The following is a 15,671-nucleotide window of genomic DNA, read 5'->3' as shown; positions in this document are numbered from 1 at the left end:
AAATCAAGATTGACTATAGACAAAAAAATCAATTAAAAAAATCTAGATTAAGCGAGTTTTTTCTTTAAACGTGCATAATTATCTGCCAATGGGGTAAGAAAAATAATCTTGTTTCTGTTTGAATTAAGATTATTTTTCTGGTAAGATAATTGGTAGATCATTTTGCTTGTTTTAGAGCAAAAACCCCCCTAAATCCCTACATTTAGAATATTTTAGATATTTGGACTGGAAACAAGACAAAAATACTAATAAAAGCATTTTTTTTTTTTTTTTGCAGCGCAGTTTTTAAAAAAAACAAACAATTGGTGGGATTCTGAAGTGTGCATATGATGGAATCTTTACTATCCCATGAGGCCACGGGAGAGGATGTGTGAATGGAAGTGAAGCGACGCAACTGACGCTGGTAGGTCATCTGAAATACATTCATATACACACATATACATACTATATAGAACATACTTTTTTAGCAGTTGCAGTACCTATTCAAAATAAGTACCTACTCAAGAGAGTATTCAATTTTAAACGTGGCCTTGCATTGTTGTATTAGTTGGTTTGTCATTTTAAAATATCCCATCCGGTTTGATAAAATTACAGAAATTGCTATGATAATATCAACATTTTAAAAGATTATTAAAAACGTAAAGTTGACATGTCCATGTAAACTCTTATTCTATCAATGAGAAAAGCTTAACTTTAGCAGTTAATTTCTATCCTGTTAGGTTCCATCCTTTTCTTGCAAATGTGTGAATAAGCTTTGATCAGAGCATACACATTCTCATATAGAATAAATAAAAGTTACAGAGTTCAAAAAGTATAGCATAAGAGGAATGGCCCAGCAACTCTGTTAGCATTTTAGGTAATTACCCACAACGTTAGTCAACCAGCTACCAACGGTGTGGCTTCCTGTTTTTGCTTCCACAATACTGTAGCAATAACAACGATTTTTCAGTTGGTGAGTTGAAGAAGAGAGAAAGATGGCTTTTCAAAGACAATTCCTCATTTCTATCTCATATGGAGAGCAGATGGCAGGCCTGCATCAGTGCAGGAGGCTTTCTGGGATGACAGCCATGTGATTCCCCCTCAGGTGCCATTGGAGCCCTCTTGTGCCGGGAGTGTGATGGTTGGGACATGGCACCTCCTCGTGAAAGAATGGCTCTGTTCGCCTCCCTTTCTCACTTCGTAATGGTGCTTGCTAACAACCTAATATTTCAAGTGCATGTGTGCACACATAGAGGCTCAAACAGTATTGACTCTCTTCTCTCCTTCTCTGACAGTCTATTTCTTTGTGTGTGGGTATGAAAACACTTAAAATCCTTTGTTATTAAGGGGTTCGGCTGCTGATCTTAAGATCAGAATTTTCTTCTCTAATGGGCATTAACTAACTGTTTAAGGATAGCATTTGTGACATAAATTTAAATGATACTGTGTATAAATTAAAGAGAAATGCTACAATACTTAGTCATATTGGAGGTTTTAAAAGCAGAAATGCAAAGCCTGTGTGTTTTAATCAAACTTTTGGTTTACTATTCTAGCTAGCCATGCTACAAGTCAAAATACTTTTATATTCTAATGCACTAGTGTCATGCTAACATGTTTAAAAAAGTGTCTTATTTTTAAAATAGTGTTATAGTTAAAGGAACACGCCGACTTATTGGGACTTTAGCTTATTCACCGTATCATTCCATACATACCCTTTTCATCTCCGTGCGTGCCGTAACTCTGTCTGACGCACCCACCGCTAGCCTAGCTTAGCACAAAGACTGGAGGTAAACAGCTCCAGCTAGCATACTGCTCCCAATAAGTGACAAAATAACGCCAACATTTTCCTATTTACATGTTATGATTTGTATGGAATTTGTAGGAAAATGTTGGCATTATTTTGTCACTTATTGGGAGCAGTATGCTAGCTGGAGCTGTTTACCTCCAGTCTTTGTGCTAAGCTAGGCTAGCGGTGGGTGCGTCAGACAGAGTTACGGCACGCACGGAGATGAAAAAGGTATGTATGGACTTATCTGACTCTGGGGGATACGGTGAATAAGCTAAGGTTCCAAAAAGTCGGCATGTTCCTTTAAAAGCAATGCTTTACGACTGCCTGCTAGGACTTCATTGTGGACATATAAATGTTAACATGTGTTCTGTCCTTAGAAACCGAGGTCTGTGGTAATTGACAACATGCACAATTTAAAAACCAAGTGTCCTAACCAGTTAAGTAATGTATTTGTCTAAACTGAAAGCAAAAATACTGTGTGATGCAATACAATCATAACCAGTCAGAACATTTTATGTTTAACATATACCTGTAGATCTTTGTGAAGCAGGATCATGGACCAATTAGGATTCACTAAGGGAGGGGATATACAATAAAAGCCAAGCATCTGGCAAAATGTCCCGTAGGCAGTTTAAGACAAAACTCCTTCAATGTTACCTTTAGATGCACAACAGCTTATCAATGAGGTAGTACCCTCAAATGAACATCTTTGTACCTTATTTACCCCTAAACGTTTCATAATAGAGTACCTTAAGGGCAAATACTGTATTACTACTCTATACTAATATGCACCTTTTAGGGGTAGATATGGTACAATGCCCCAGTTACAAGCTGTTGTACCCTTAAAGGGATACTCCACTTTTTTCGGAAATATGCTCATTTTACATCTCCCCCAGAGTTAAACAGATGAGTTTTACCGTTTTAGAATCCATTCAGCCGAACTCCGGGTCTGACGGTACCACTTTTAGCATAGCTTAGCATAGATCATTGATTCTGATGAGTCCAGTAGCATTTCTTTCAAAATGACCAAAGAGTTTCAATATTTTTCCTATTTAAAACTTGACTCTTCTGTAGTTAAACCGTGTACTAAGATCGACGGAAAATGAAAAGTTGCGATTTTCTAAACCTATATGGCTAGGAACTACTCTCATTCCGGCGTAATAATCAAGGAACTGTGCGGCCGTACCATGGGTGCAGCAGGCGTAATGATATGACGCAGCGCCTGAAAATAGGTCTAATAGGTTAGACAAACTTAGTCCCGGTCACGTTGGAAGAAGTTACCGAGCTGGGGACTATTTTTAGGCGCTGCGTCATATCACTACGCCTGCTGCACCCATGGTACGGCCGCACAGTTCCTTGATTATTACGCCGGAATGAGAGTAGTTCCTAGCCATATAGGCTTAGAAAATCGCAACTTTTCATTTTCCGTCGATCTTAGTACACGGTTTAACTACAGAAGAGTCAAGTTTTAAATAGGAAAAATATTGAAACTCTTTGGTCATTTTGAAAGAAATGCTACTGGACTCATCAGAATCAATGATCTGTGCTAAGCTATGCTAAAAGTGGTACCGTCAGACCCGGAGTTCGGCTGAATGGATTCTAAAACGGTAAAACTCAACTGTTTAACTCTGGGGGAGATGTAAAATGAGCTTATTTCTGAAAAAAGTGGAGTATCCCTTTAAAGGTACAATTTTGCAATTTTCTGGCATTAAATATGTTGTTTCTTGCATGTTTATTGTGTGATAGCCACCCCTCATATGTTTCCGACATGAACCATTTCCTCTCTGTCTTTTACAGTCTTCGTGTCACAGGCCTTTTCACTGTGACAGAGAGTGTCTTACAGAGAAAATGCAGCATGTATGAAAATATTCGAGACCTCATCACAATATCAGAGAGAGCATGTGGATACTCTACCAAAACCCTCCTGCATTTTTGATGACTCGACCTTCTGTCCTCTTTCGGAGATGAAGTGCCTCATAAGGAGAGGTGAGTTTTTGTTCGCTCTGTATTTATACATTGCACACAGCCCTTCCCAATGAAAGAAAAGTACAGAGGCAGGAGACTGGCGTATATTTCCCCTGCGTCTCCCTTCAGCGTGTCATTCTTTATCAGTAATCACCTCAGAGGGCAGCGTGGCACTCGTTTGCAAGATGCTGACCTCCCTTGCACTGAGAGGCGGTGGACAGTAGGGCCATCCATAACGCTGCGATGCATTACCGGCGGTAATATGTAGTGTAGTCGCCCCTTTCAGGCACTAGCGTTCAAGTGCAAGGCCTGGGGAAAAACTCCTCTTGGGACCCATCAAAACTCGTTCTAGTTCTTTGTGTCACTGGTATTCATTAACCCGCAGAAACTGTGAAAAATGGAGGACACTAAGCTATGTAGATATGAACTGTGAATGCCTACCCTGCTGAGAAGACCAGTCCTGTTCTCGAGGGCCAGTGTCTTTCAGAATTTAGTTCCGACTCTTATTCCACATTCTCGTCTTTTTTTTCAAATAATCCTTGATTAGCATGTTCAAATCAGTAGCGAGCGGCAAATAGACAGCGACTTTTGTTGCAGCTTTAATGGTTAAATATCGAAGAACAGATCATTTATAATCCGCAAGCGGAAATGTGTTTGAGGAAATTTCATTTTTTGGACCTGAAGGAGGGGTTCTAGCACACCAATCACAGCGCTTGCTGTCTGTGTAGAATTGACGGGTTGTTACATTTTTGGAGAGGTGCACGTCAGTCTACACTATAAGCTACACGTGCTACACACAGCTTAAGATGTAGCTACAGCTTAGGTTCAACGCAGAAGTATAAATTAACCCTTTGAGGTAAATGAAATACTATGAAAATAGTTTCAGGTATGACTTTTTTTCATTTGATTTAGTCTAGTTTTATATCAAATACAATGTGATTTTCGGTGATTTAGATCTGGTAGCGACAGCACATTTTTCCGCTTGGGCGAGCGATTCGCGGACAGCATGAAATTCCCCATATGCCAGCAAACCAATGAGAACGTGGGACAATGATGATGATACATAACAACAGAGCACATAGGCGCCAAAACTTTTGTGGATCCGTTTACCTGAAACCCTCAGTAACTGGCAGATTCGAAGAAAATGACAGTCGTTTGGCAAATAAATAAATGACGGACAGTTATATATGTATTACCAACATGTTATCATGTAAGCTTTATGGTACACCTCAAACAAGTGAATTTCTAGTAATGTGTTAATATTAATTAGTGAGTCCATGAATGCCTTGGGTATGCAGAGCATTCGCAGCTTATATGGACCCCTGGTTCAAATGCGCTGGATTAGGGTTGGAGCTAAACTCTCTAGGACAGTGGCCATCCAGGACCAGAGTTGAATAGTCCTGGCTTAAACCAACATGAATTTCCATGCAGGTCGGATCTGGTTTGTGCATGTTAGGTGCTGGTGTTCACCAGCAAAACTTGTGTAGCATCCAATAGAGTTGACTATGGTCTTTCTGAGGATGCCAACTGATCGAAGGAGTTTTGCTGTTAAGAAGCCTTTATGAGGACACCAGCATCCAAACTTTTAATAGATGGCAAATTTAATATGATACAAAAGAAAACTAGGCGGTCAAGTACTGTATAGATGTATAGTTTGCTCAGTAGGTTTTTACTGTCCAAGATCACTTCTAAGCTTCGTTTTTCAGACATGCTGAATAATTAACATCAAGGTACACAGCAGAACAAATGATTGACTATATAGCACATCTTTCCCAGAGTGCCATTAAATATGGCATCTACCCCAGCTAAAATCCATGATAGTATGTTTAGTGAAGTTTAGTTCTTTGCAAATTTTCTGTGGTCAGCATTAAGATAAAGGTGAAGACTACTCATGGTCCAAGCAGTGCTTATGGAGACATCTCATCTGCCCAAGTGGACGTATGTCTCAATCTTAAAGGCGATTCAGCCACACCCATCCAGCAAAGCAATACACTTTATCTGCTAATGCCTGCTGACACTGAATACTACACCCACCGAAATGAGGAGCCGCAAATTGGGTTATTCATCTTCACCTGGCGGTAATCTAGTTGATAAGCACTATGCACGTAGATCTCGCGGGGGAGAGGCAATGTGATTACTGAGAGCAGAGCCCACGATGCCTGAGTTGCAGTAAAAGGGCCTCTGGTGCTCCGAGGGATGGGCCTCTAACAAACACTTTTGCAGAAGACAAAGAAAACACTCATTCTCACTTCTCAGCCATGTAATGCCTTGTAGTGCTAGTAACAGTTTGCATGAGACGATGGAAAAGGAGAATAAATGAGCTTGTTTTACTGACTTACGGGAGAAAGGTGATTTGAGAGGTACTCTGTGGTGGTTGAGAAAGATATCATCTATTTCCGCCTCAGAGATACTTGGCCTTTTTCTTCGTTTATATCCTCTTGCCGTACCTCAATTGTTTTTTCCCAGAGAATAGTGTGCATTCACCTGTGAAATCGGGCCAGCGTGCAGAGCAGTCTGACTGTTGTAAATAAAGTACAAAGGATAAAGAGATTCAGCTGTCCATCAGCCAGGGCAGGATACAACATTATCTCACGGCAGACTGGCTGGAAATTAGAGCTGATGTCCGAGGGACTGGTGCGTTTTCTTTTGACTCTTTACTAAAGCCCTTTAAGTCAACCACCTTTACTAAGTTCCACCTTTACTAAGACAGATTTAGGAATTACACTAAACTACTTGTTCACACCTGGTTTTAAGATGCATTTTGGTAGATCGCATCACAAGTGGATGATGCTAAATACAGGTGTAAACGGGGTCTAAAACGCTTTGAGCTTGCCCACTTTCGACCACTTCCAAAGGTATTCGAAAATGCATTCGACCGGATTGCTTTTGTAGCGTAAACGCTCATGTGTTCGAATGTGTTCGAACAGCCGCAAAAGACCGCCTACTGAGCCAACGCGTAAACATTATGGGAAGTACGCTAGCCAGCTGGGATTTAAACTTTGTTAGCTGGAGACCCAAGTTTGGTTTGAAGACTAAAAATGTTCTCTCACCATTCCTGATTTCTAACACACACTCATAGCGTTCGGCGTGGTCTTGCGGCTGTCAGAGCAGAAACTAAAGCTGATACTCTTGTATCAGTTGTGTGTTTTTTTTCATCATCTCCGTGCGTGTTCATATGTAAATTGCGCAAGCTTATTTTGTCCATTAGATCGAAGGATCTGAAAAAAACATACATTTACCCGCCCATAGACCCTTCGCTCGAAGAAATCAGGACAGAAGTAGTTGAAAGGGAACAAAAGAGACGGATTAAAACACCAGGTGTAAACGGGAATGTGTCTCCCTCGTCTACTTGTGATCTGATCGACCAAAACACATCTTAATACCAGGTGTAAACAGGGCCTTAGTCGTAGAACTTAGAATGTATCCAAGTCATTTGTAGAGATCCAACTTCGCAATGTTAAAATGTAAAAAGGTTCACATTAAATTACAAAGCAAAAGAGATTTATCAAAATGCAATCAGAGGCCTCGACTGGACCGCTGAGGCTTAGATTGCATTAACTCATTATGAGACGCCAGTACCTTGAATTATACTACCAATGTAAACACAGGACTTTTTAGTTGAGTCCACATTCTGCAGGTTGTGAAAAGAGCTGGGGCCTTTGTTGCCCGCTCTAGTAGGTGAATTATTTTCATCCCTTGAGGAGTCCGTCTTACCAAGACGTAGCATCATCTCATGACTTATGCATGTCATAGACCCCCTTACTTTCCCCTCCTAATGGCCAGATAGCTTCGGCGGCTGCAAGTTGTTGTTGTATTTGCCGACGTGATGCATAGATCCCCGGTGGCCCTGTAAAAACCAGCCAGACCAGGTGCAACACTAATATCCCAGCCGTATCCAAACATTTCCTTTCAAAGTAACCAGCACACAGGGGCCCATAAATTAGAGCCAAGATGTCGGGCTTCCAATAAGACCCTACCCTGAGCAATAAACTTTGACATTGGTGTGTGAAAAACGGTGGCCCTTTTTCATTGTCAAGTGTTACAAATTGATGAAATGAGTTCATCGATGTTCCCTGGTCATTATCCCTCTAGTGGCACTTTGTTTTACAGACAGCGGGGAAAGGGACGGAGCAGATTAGGGGCCCCCGACACAGTTTATCAAACCAAATCTAATATCATCCATAAGAAGGGAATCTGGAAATCAATACTTCATTACTAAATTGTTACTGGGGATGAAGAGTGATTGTGAGGGTTCAGAGATGTGTCTCGGCGGCCGGGGCATGGGAAGTTCAATGTCACCGGTGAAGTGATAAGTAAAGGCTTTGATGGGAAGAAACATTTCTGTAATGGGGGCACTGGTGAAGGAGGGCTGGGAGGGTGTTGGTGAGAACAGATAATAGAAACTGAGTCTGCCTTTGATTGGGCCTTTGCTTTATAGCTGGAAAGAGAGAGAGGTAGGGGAAAGGAAAGGGAATCTGTCTTTCTTGACTTCACCAATATCTCTAAGACTACTGAGTATGTGGGACATTATGGTGGACTTATTGGGTCGTCTGCAAGCAAACTTTCATTATGAAGGCATCGATTTACACAACAATAAACTCTTTACTTAATATAGATCTTTGTTTATTTGCACACATTGCTCTATTTGCAGAATCTGTGTATTGAATGTAGGCGAGTGTGAGCTGTATTGTTGCTGGTCTTTTGTAGACTGGTTTTTCACCAGTGTTGATGAAGTCTTGTCCACATCAAGCACTGCCTTTATGCAATGTTTAAGGCAGGTAAATCTTAAATTGTCCAGAGACATTCAGTATGGTGGCTGTCCTGGCTTTCAGTCATTGGAGCTAGTTTGTTTACTCCAGATTACTTCATTAACTTAGCAAATGGATTACAGTAATTTATCATTTGAGCTAAGATTGTATTGCTAATGTTAAAATACAGTATTTTGGCATGATTTGAGTTAAGTAGCTAAATGAATGCTACTTTTCTAGCCAGATTTTCTTGCTGATTTTAAATGTTAAAACGGTATTTTATTGTTATTTGAGATAAGAAGCTATTCTACTGTTGGTGCCAGATTTTCCTGATGATTTGAAAAAGGTTAAAACGGTATTTTAGCTTGATATGAGCTAAGAAGCTAAATGAATGCTACTTTTTGTTGTCAGATTTTTTTGCTGATTTGAAATTTTACAAATATTACAAAGTATTTTAACATTGTTTGAGATAAGAAGCTATGAATTTTACTATTCTTACCAGATTTTATTGCTGATTTGAAATATGTAAAAAATATTATTTGAGCTAAGAAGCTAAATGAATAGTACTTTTGTTGCCAATTTGTTTTGCTGATTTAAATGGTCAAAATACAGTATTTTAGCATGATTTGAGGTAAGAAGCTAAATCAATGCTACATTTGTTTTGATTGATTTTAAAGACACAGTAAAATGCAGCTATAGTTCTTGCTCTAAAGTGCTCATAGTAGCAGCCTAAGCCTAAGAAACAAATTTGTTTAAAAAAAAAAAAAGTGCACCCTGACTCCCATAACTTAAAACGAACTAATCACACTGGAACTGGTGATTTCAGCCGGCTCTTGTCTTTTTTGAGTGTTTTAAGTTCAGTAAACGGTCCATGGACATGCTGTCTGAGGCTTAAAACGGTGGACAACCAGATGCTCTCTGCACAGTAGTATGACTGTACCTCGTGATACGATCTCTAACTGTTCTCTATTACTTTAATTAAAGAGACGGAATAAAAGAATTTCGAGCAAATTATTTTGATGAGTCGCGTTACGCCGCATCGCTAACTCCACAGTACGTCTCTAATTGGAAGGCCATTGTCTGAGCTGTCACGACTGAAGCCTCGCACGTTAAGATGTTCCTCTCGTACATTGCGAGGCTTTCCAGAGCCCCTTTCCGCGCAGGTGACAAAGATAAACATTTTTTACGGCTGAGTTTGACATCGGCGGAGGGAGAAGACTTAGTCCAGTATCAGAGGCCCACGGCTAATGATTTTTGAGCAGCCCCCGACTGAGCCTTAAATGTCTTCAATATCCATAAACAACTCTATACTGTCCAATTAGGCAGACAGAGATGTACTGAGCTGTCAGACAGATTTGCATGGCTAAGCACCTGAGATCCCGCAGATGATGGGGGGGAGGGTTCGTCAGGCCGGGAGAGAAAGACGAGCACAACGGATGACTTTCATTACTGCATTTTGCCTTTTTCCCAACACCCAATTACTGCCAGGATTAATTGATTGCGTTACCTTTCCTTTCAAAGCCCAATGCAGAGGTTGCTGCCTCTTTCTTCCCCCGCTCTACTCACATTTATTTCCTGTGTCCTTTTGTTTTTTTGGAGTGTTTTGTTCATGTACAAAGCCTATTGCCCGGTTTCTCCTCCTCTGGGGATTTAATACATTTTACAATTTACAGGTAAAAAAAAAAACCTCTAAATCGGTTGCCTTGAAAAAGACGGCCATTTGCGACGGGTGATACCGGGTGTAATTAGGATTTATACTCTTGCGTGCCATCTCCATTGCCCCTGCTCTCCCCTCTCTCTCCCCAACAGGCCTGTCAGCGGTCAGGGAGCTTGGGAGAACGTGACACTTCCCTGAGTACGTCTGATGGGAGTGAATCATGCTTTTTAGATTCATTATGGCACTTTATTTTTCCACTGGGCCTTTTCTCTCCTGTCCATCCAGTCTTGGGAGTGAGACGTGTGAGAGTGTATTAAAGCACAGACAGCGTACATATTTCACGATATGTACGTGGTTCTGCTCCGCGGACCAGCTGAGATGCTCGGCTCTCTGTCGGTGTCTGTTTTGTTGTACATGCTGGCCAGACAAAGAACTCAAAATGGCAAGTGTGTCCCGGTGCGGAGGAACATCGTCAAAGTCACTTCAGGCTGCCCGTAATTTCTGGGTTAAAGCTGGTTATATAGGGAGTGAGCAAGAGAGCGAATTCTAGAAGCAGGGCTAGTCTTTTAAAGCTGCTATAGCAGTGGATCTCGACCCTTTTGACTTAAACCCCAATCCCCCCCCACACACACAATTCCTAGCCAGTATTTTAGAGCTTGGCAAAAGGTCTCTATAAAAATACTAAGAAATATCTAGATTTTTAATATCTAGATTCTAGATCTAGAAGTTTGTAGAATCTGCTAATGGATTTTTTTTTTTAGATAATGATAGCTAAAATGGAAAAAGAGCTGATTTACGATAAGTTATTAAAAAATTATGAACTGCATGAAAACATTAAGTGTAAACTATTTAAATGATTTTTAAAAATGTAGGCCTATGTCTTACATTAATTTTCATATAAATATATGTAATATTATTTTATGAAATATATGGTATTTAAATGTTTAAATTCATTTAAATATATTACATTTATTCATGCAGTACATCGATTTATATAAAAAATCTGCTCTTTTTCCATTTTAGTAATCATTATCTGAAAAATCCATTATCGGTCTAAACAAACTTAATTAAATATACATGTATGGTGTTTAAAATCATTTAAATACATTACATTTAATGTATTCATTCAGTATTTCGATTTTAATAACTAGTCGAACATAATCTCATTTTCATCATCTTGTTCATCTGAAAACACTAGGCTACAGTCAAAAATATAGGGCACCCCATGAAAACCTTTGTCTTTTTCAACATATGGACATTGGATCTTCATTTTGACAATATTGAGAGATGGAGATAATATAAATAATAATACTAAAAACTAATAAAACTGAAGAAATGTCTTTTTTAAATTATTTGTAAAATTTCCTAAATAGAAATGAAATATTTGGTGAGGAAAAAGATAGGACGCCTCCACATTTATTTACTACTTGCATAAAGTTAGAATCAGGTGCGCCACATCATGATAAAAAGATTCTAACATCGTCAGAGAGGATTGTGGAGGAGCCTGACCTCAGACATTTCGTTTGGTTTGCTCTTGATTGTGGAAGTGGTGAGATCAAAAGAGCTCTCTGAGGCCTTCAGAAAGAAGGTTGTAGATGCATATGAGTCTTGGAAGGGATTTTAAAAAAATCTCCAAAATATTTGAAATTAGCCATTCCAATGTCCGGCAAATAATTTACAAGTGGAGAACATTTAAAACAACTGCCAACATGCCCAAGTCAGGCCGTCCTAGCAAGTTCAGCCCAAGAGCAGACCGCAAGATGCTTAAAGAAGTCTCCAACAATCCTAAAATGTCATCTCGGGACCTACAGGTGACTCTTGCCGCAGTTGATGTCAAAGTACATGCGTCTACCATAAGAAAGAGACTGCAAGTATGCGAGGTGTGCAAGGAGGAAACCCTTGCTGGCAAAAAAAAAAAAAAAAAAAAAAAAGCATCAGGGCAAGACTAAAGTTTGCCAGAGAATACCTAGACAAAGACCAGGACTTCTGGAGCAATGTGCTTTGGACAGATGAATCCAAAGTTGAGCCAGAAGAATAATGCGATATTCAATATTCAATATGTAATACGATAATGCTTAAAGTGTGTAAAATAAACTTAAATTATCTTAAAATAATATTTAAAATGATGTAACCTACGTACGTGTTTCACATTCTTTTTGTTACTAGAAAACATCCCTACAACTTCTGAAAGTGAACAGCAGTGTTTTACTGCAGCATAAGAAGTGTTATTTTAACATCAGTGTAAACCACAGGGTTTAGGGTTTCAGGTAGGCATACATTAGGTTTATGTAACAACAGTAAACTGAATAATCAAATAGTTTTCACTGTATGAATTAAATATATACTGATTCTTATTAAAGCTACAAAAGTTATTCAGCCAAGAGCAGTGAGTGATTTTCTCTTTGTCTTTTGTTCATGACCCCAGTTATTGCAAGCCGTTGCGAAATGCATATCACGATATATACATTTGCGATATTTCGATAATTTCGATATATTGCGCAGCCTTAAATTCTTCATTGTATCAGAGGGTACTTGAGGAAAATGTAAGACCATCTGTCCGGAAATTGAAGCTGAAGCGGATGTGGACTATATGCAACATGACAATGACCCAAAACATTCCAGTAAATCCACCAAGGAATGGCTCAAAAGAAAGAAATGGAGAGTTCTGGAATGGCCAAGTCAAAGCCCGGATCTTAATCCTATTGAGATGCTGTGGGGTAATTTGAAACGGGCTGTGCATGCAAGAAACCCCTCAAACATTCACAGCTGAAAAGATTCTGTATGTGGGAAAAACGTTCTCCCAGTCGATGTCAGAAACTTGTACACAGTTATAGGAAACGTCTTATTGAGGTTATTTCAGTCAAAGGGGGCAATACCAGCTATTAGGCCATAGGGTGTCCTAACTTTTTCCTCAGTAGGAATTGGCATCTTTGTACATTTTTTTGTTAAATAAATTATATCATGGTTAAAATTGCATTGTTTTTGGTTCAGTTACATCACCTTTATCTATAGATATTGTTTGAAAGAAGATCAAATATTGATATGTCCATATTTCTTGTATACAAAAGAACAAAATATTTCATGGGGTGTCCTATCTTTTTCACATGACTGTATATGTATGTACATATAACCAAAAAAACATAAAATATTAGCATATATAACTATAAAATATAATATAAACAATATATAAATAATATAATTTTAAATGTATATTTAATATAAACATGTTTAATATAGTTCGATTTATTACCAAAAACTTTTCATTGTTTAACTTCAACTAGGCCCACAATTAATCTTTATTTATATTTTTGTATTATATTTATATTATATTTATATTCTTCGTACTCTAGAACCCTCCAGAAGGGGGAAAAAACAACAACTCCAAAACAGTTAGAGATGTATGTCATGTGATAAAATGTGTTTAATCATAAAATATCCTAAATGATATATAAAAATATATGTTAATATATTACTTTTCTCACTAAAAAATGGTGTTTTCTGGCAATTCTGGTTTCTTTCAAAGCTTGAGACAACGCTCCATTTGAAGCATGTTATTTTGATCTCAGACATTGGCACTGTTGACACCTCAGTACTCGACTGTCCCTCAAGCCTTTCCATCTCCCCGGCATCGCACTTCCATTGGAACTAATTAATAAAAGTGTTTAAATCGCATTTCCCCCCTCCTGTAGTAATTAACAGCAACATCTGTTAAGTTTCACTCAGCCTAGAAATAGCAGCCCCGATGCAAGCTCACAGCGAGAAATACAAAATGTGCAGAGGATCCGTTTAAACGTTTAAACCGGAACACGTGACCACAGCGGACAGGCTTGTTAGAATATGAGGATTCTATCGACACGTTCAACCGATTGATTCGATCTCGTTTTAGTTTCTTGTCCTTATTCTCATTGCCAAGTGATCTTGGGTGCATTACAACATCTGATGCAACGAAATCGACTTTGAAGGCTTTTGATTATGTCTGTTTTCTGAATTAGACAGATGGAAGGATCAATGAAGAGGTTAAGTAAGGTCGGAGCAAAGAGCCCCTAAGTACAGGCAAAACTGGCAAGGACGTATGCTTTATTGCAGGTACTTTATATATTTTTTCATGTGGAATCAACCTAAACATTGTGGTGAACACTGCTGACCATGCTTCAAAATGTCACTGTTCATTATTTGGTCGAGGTGTTTTCAAATGGTAAATTGGTTTATAATTGGCTGAGATGCTTGTTTTGATGGAATTTTCTGGGTTATTCTCAACATAATGTCAATATGCTGCATCTGTGGCATGCTGTTAATTACAATACACATAAATATACGTCATATGGGCTCATTTTATGGTGTATTTCATTGACAGGTGTATATGGAAGTCTATTTCTACCTCAGAGGTAAAAAACAAACAAACAAACATGTAATTGTGAGATTGTTTAAAACAAGAAAAAAAGGAATCTGAAGTATATACGGCCATCTGTCTGACAGCTAAAGCTTGGCCGAAACTGGGTCATGCAACAGGACAATGATCCCAAGCACTCCAGCAAATCTACAAAAATCAGAATGGCTGAAAAAGAAAATAATCAAGATGTTGCACTGTCCCAGTCAAAGTCCAGACCTCAAGCCGACTGAAATGCTGCGGCGGGACCTTAAGAGAGTTGTGCGTAAACAAATGCCCACAAACCTTGACGAATTGATAAAACGTTGTGAAGAGTGGGCCAAAAGTCCTCCAGAATGATGTGAGACAGATAGAAAATGATTACTTCAATTTATTGCTGCTAAAATTGGTAATTAAATCATACTTAGTTTGTCTCACATGGCTTCTACATTTTGCCTTTATTTTTGTTAAATAAATAATGACACGTTGTAATATGTCAAGTGTTGTTGTTAATCTGAGGTTGTATTTACCTAATGTAAAGACCTGCTAAAGACCAGATGATTTTTATTAGCTATGTCCGGATATGTAAAACCATAGAATTCAAATGGGTGTGCTTTCTTTATCACTTGACTGTGTATATATATATAACCTTTGCTAGCTAGCTAGGTAAATGTCCTAGTTACTGAGCGCTAGGCAACACCTACAAGTAAGTGACCTTCTGTTAATTCTTCTGGTTATTTAATAGCCACAATATGGCACAGGGATGATGTCAAAACCCAGAAGACTAAGGGTATTACACAACGATATGCTTAAAACGGATACGTTTTTCCTTTGAGTTTTCCACGCGCAGACGACACCATTATCAGAACGATCCCCATTCACACGGATCCACGAAAACGAGTAAAAAACACTGTATTCTGCTGCCAGGCCATTAGATGGCGATGAAACACTATAGACTGAAAACGCAATACGCATGTGCATAACGTCATCGTCTTTAGAGTTTTTTTTGTTGTTTACACGGAGACCTTTTTCCCCCAAAAATGTTTTACTTGCACTTTTTTTGCAAGTAAACCCGTTTTCAAAAGTTTGCATTTTCAGGCACCCAAAACATTGATGTCGTGTAACCGAACGGCCAAGTTTTACGTTTTTTAGCTGTTTTTTGTGTAA

At 38.9% G+C, this 15,671-nt stretch overlaps 1 long non-coding RNA gene across 1 annotated transcript; it reads left to right on the top strand.

Moving 5' to 3' along the window:
• Nucleotides 1-15,259, top strand: LOC311302433. The gene is made up of 4 exons (XR_014629569.1): nucleotides 1-403; nucleotides 3,566-3,754; nucleotides 14,131-14,224; nucleotides 14,493-15,259. It is a non-coding gene; the product is annotated as an uncharacterized lncRNA (long non-coding RNA).
• The last annotated feature ends 412 nt before the right edge of the window (nucleotides 15,260-15,671 follow it).

The sequence above is a fragment of the Rutilus rutilus genome (genome assembly GCF_951802725.1).
Source record: "Rutilus rutilus genome assembly, chromosome: 13".
Classification (NCBI taxonomy): domain Eukaryota; kingdom Metazoa; phylum Chordata; class Actinopteri; order Cypriniformes; family Leuciscidae; genus Rutilus; species Rutilus rutilus.
Note: the sequence above shows the minus strand (reverse complement) of the source record. Positions and strands in the feature narration are given on the sequence as shown.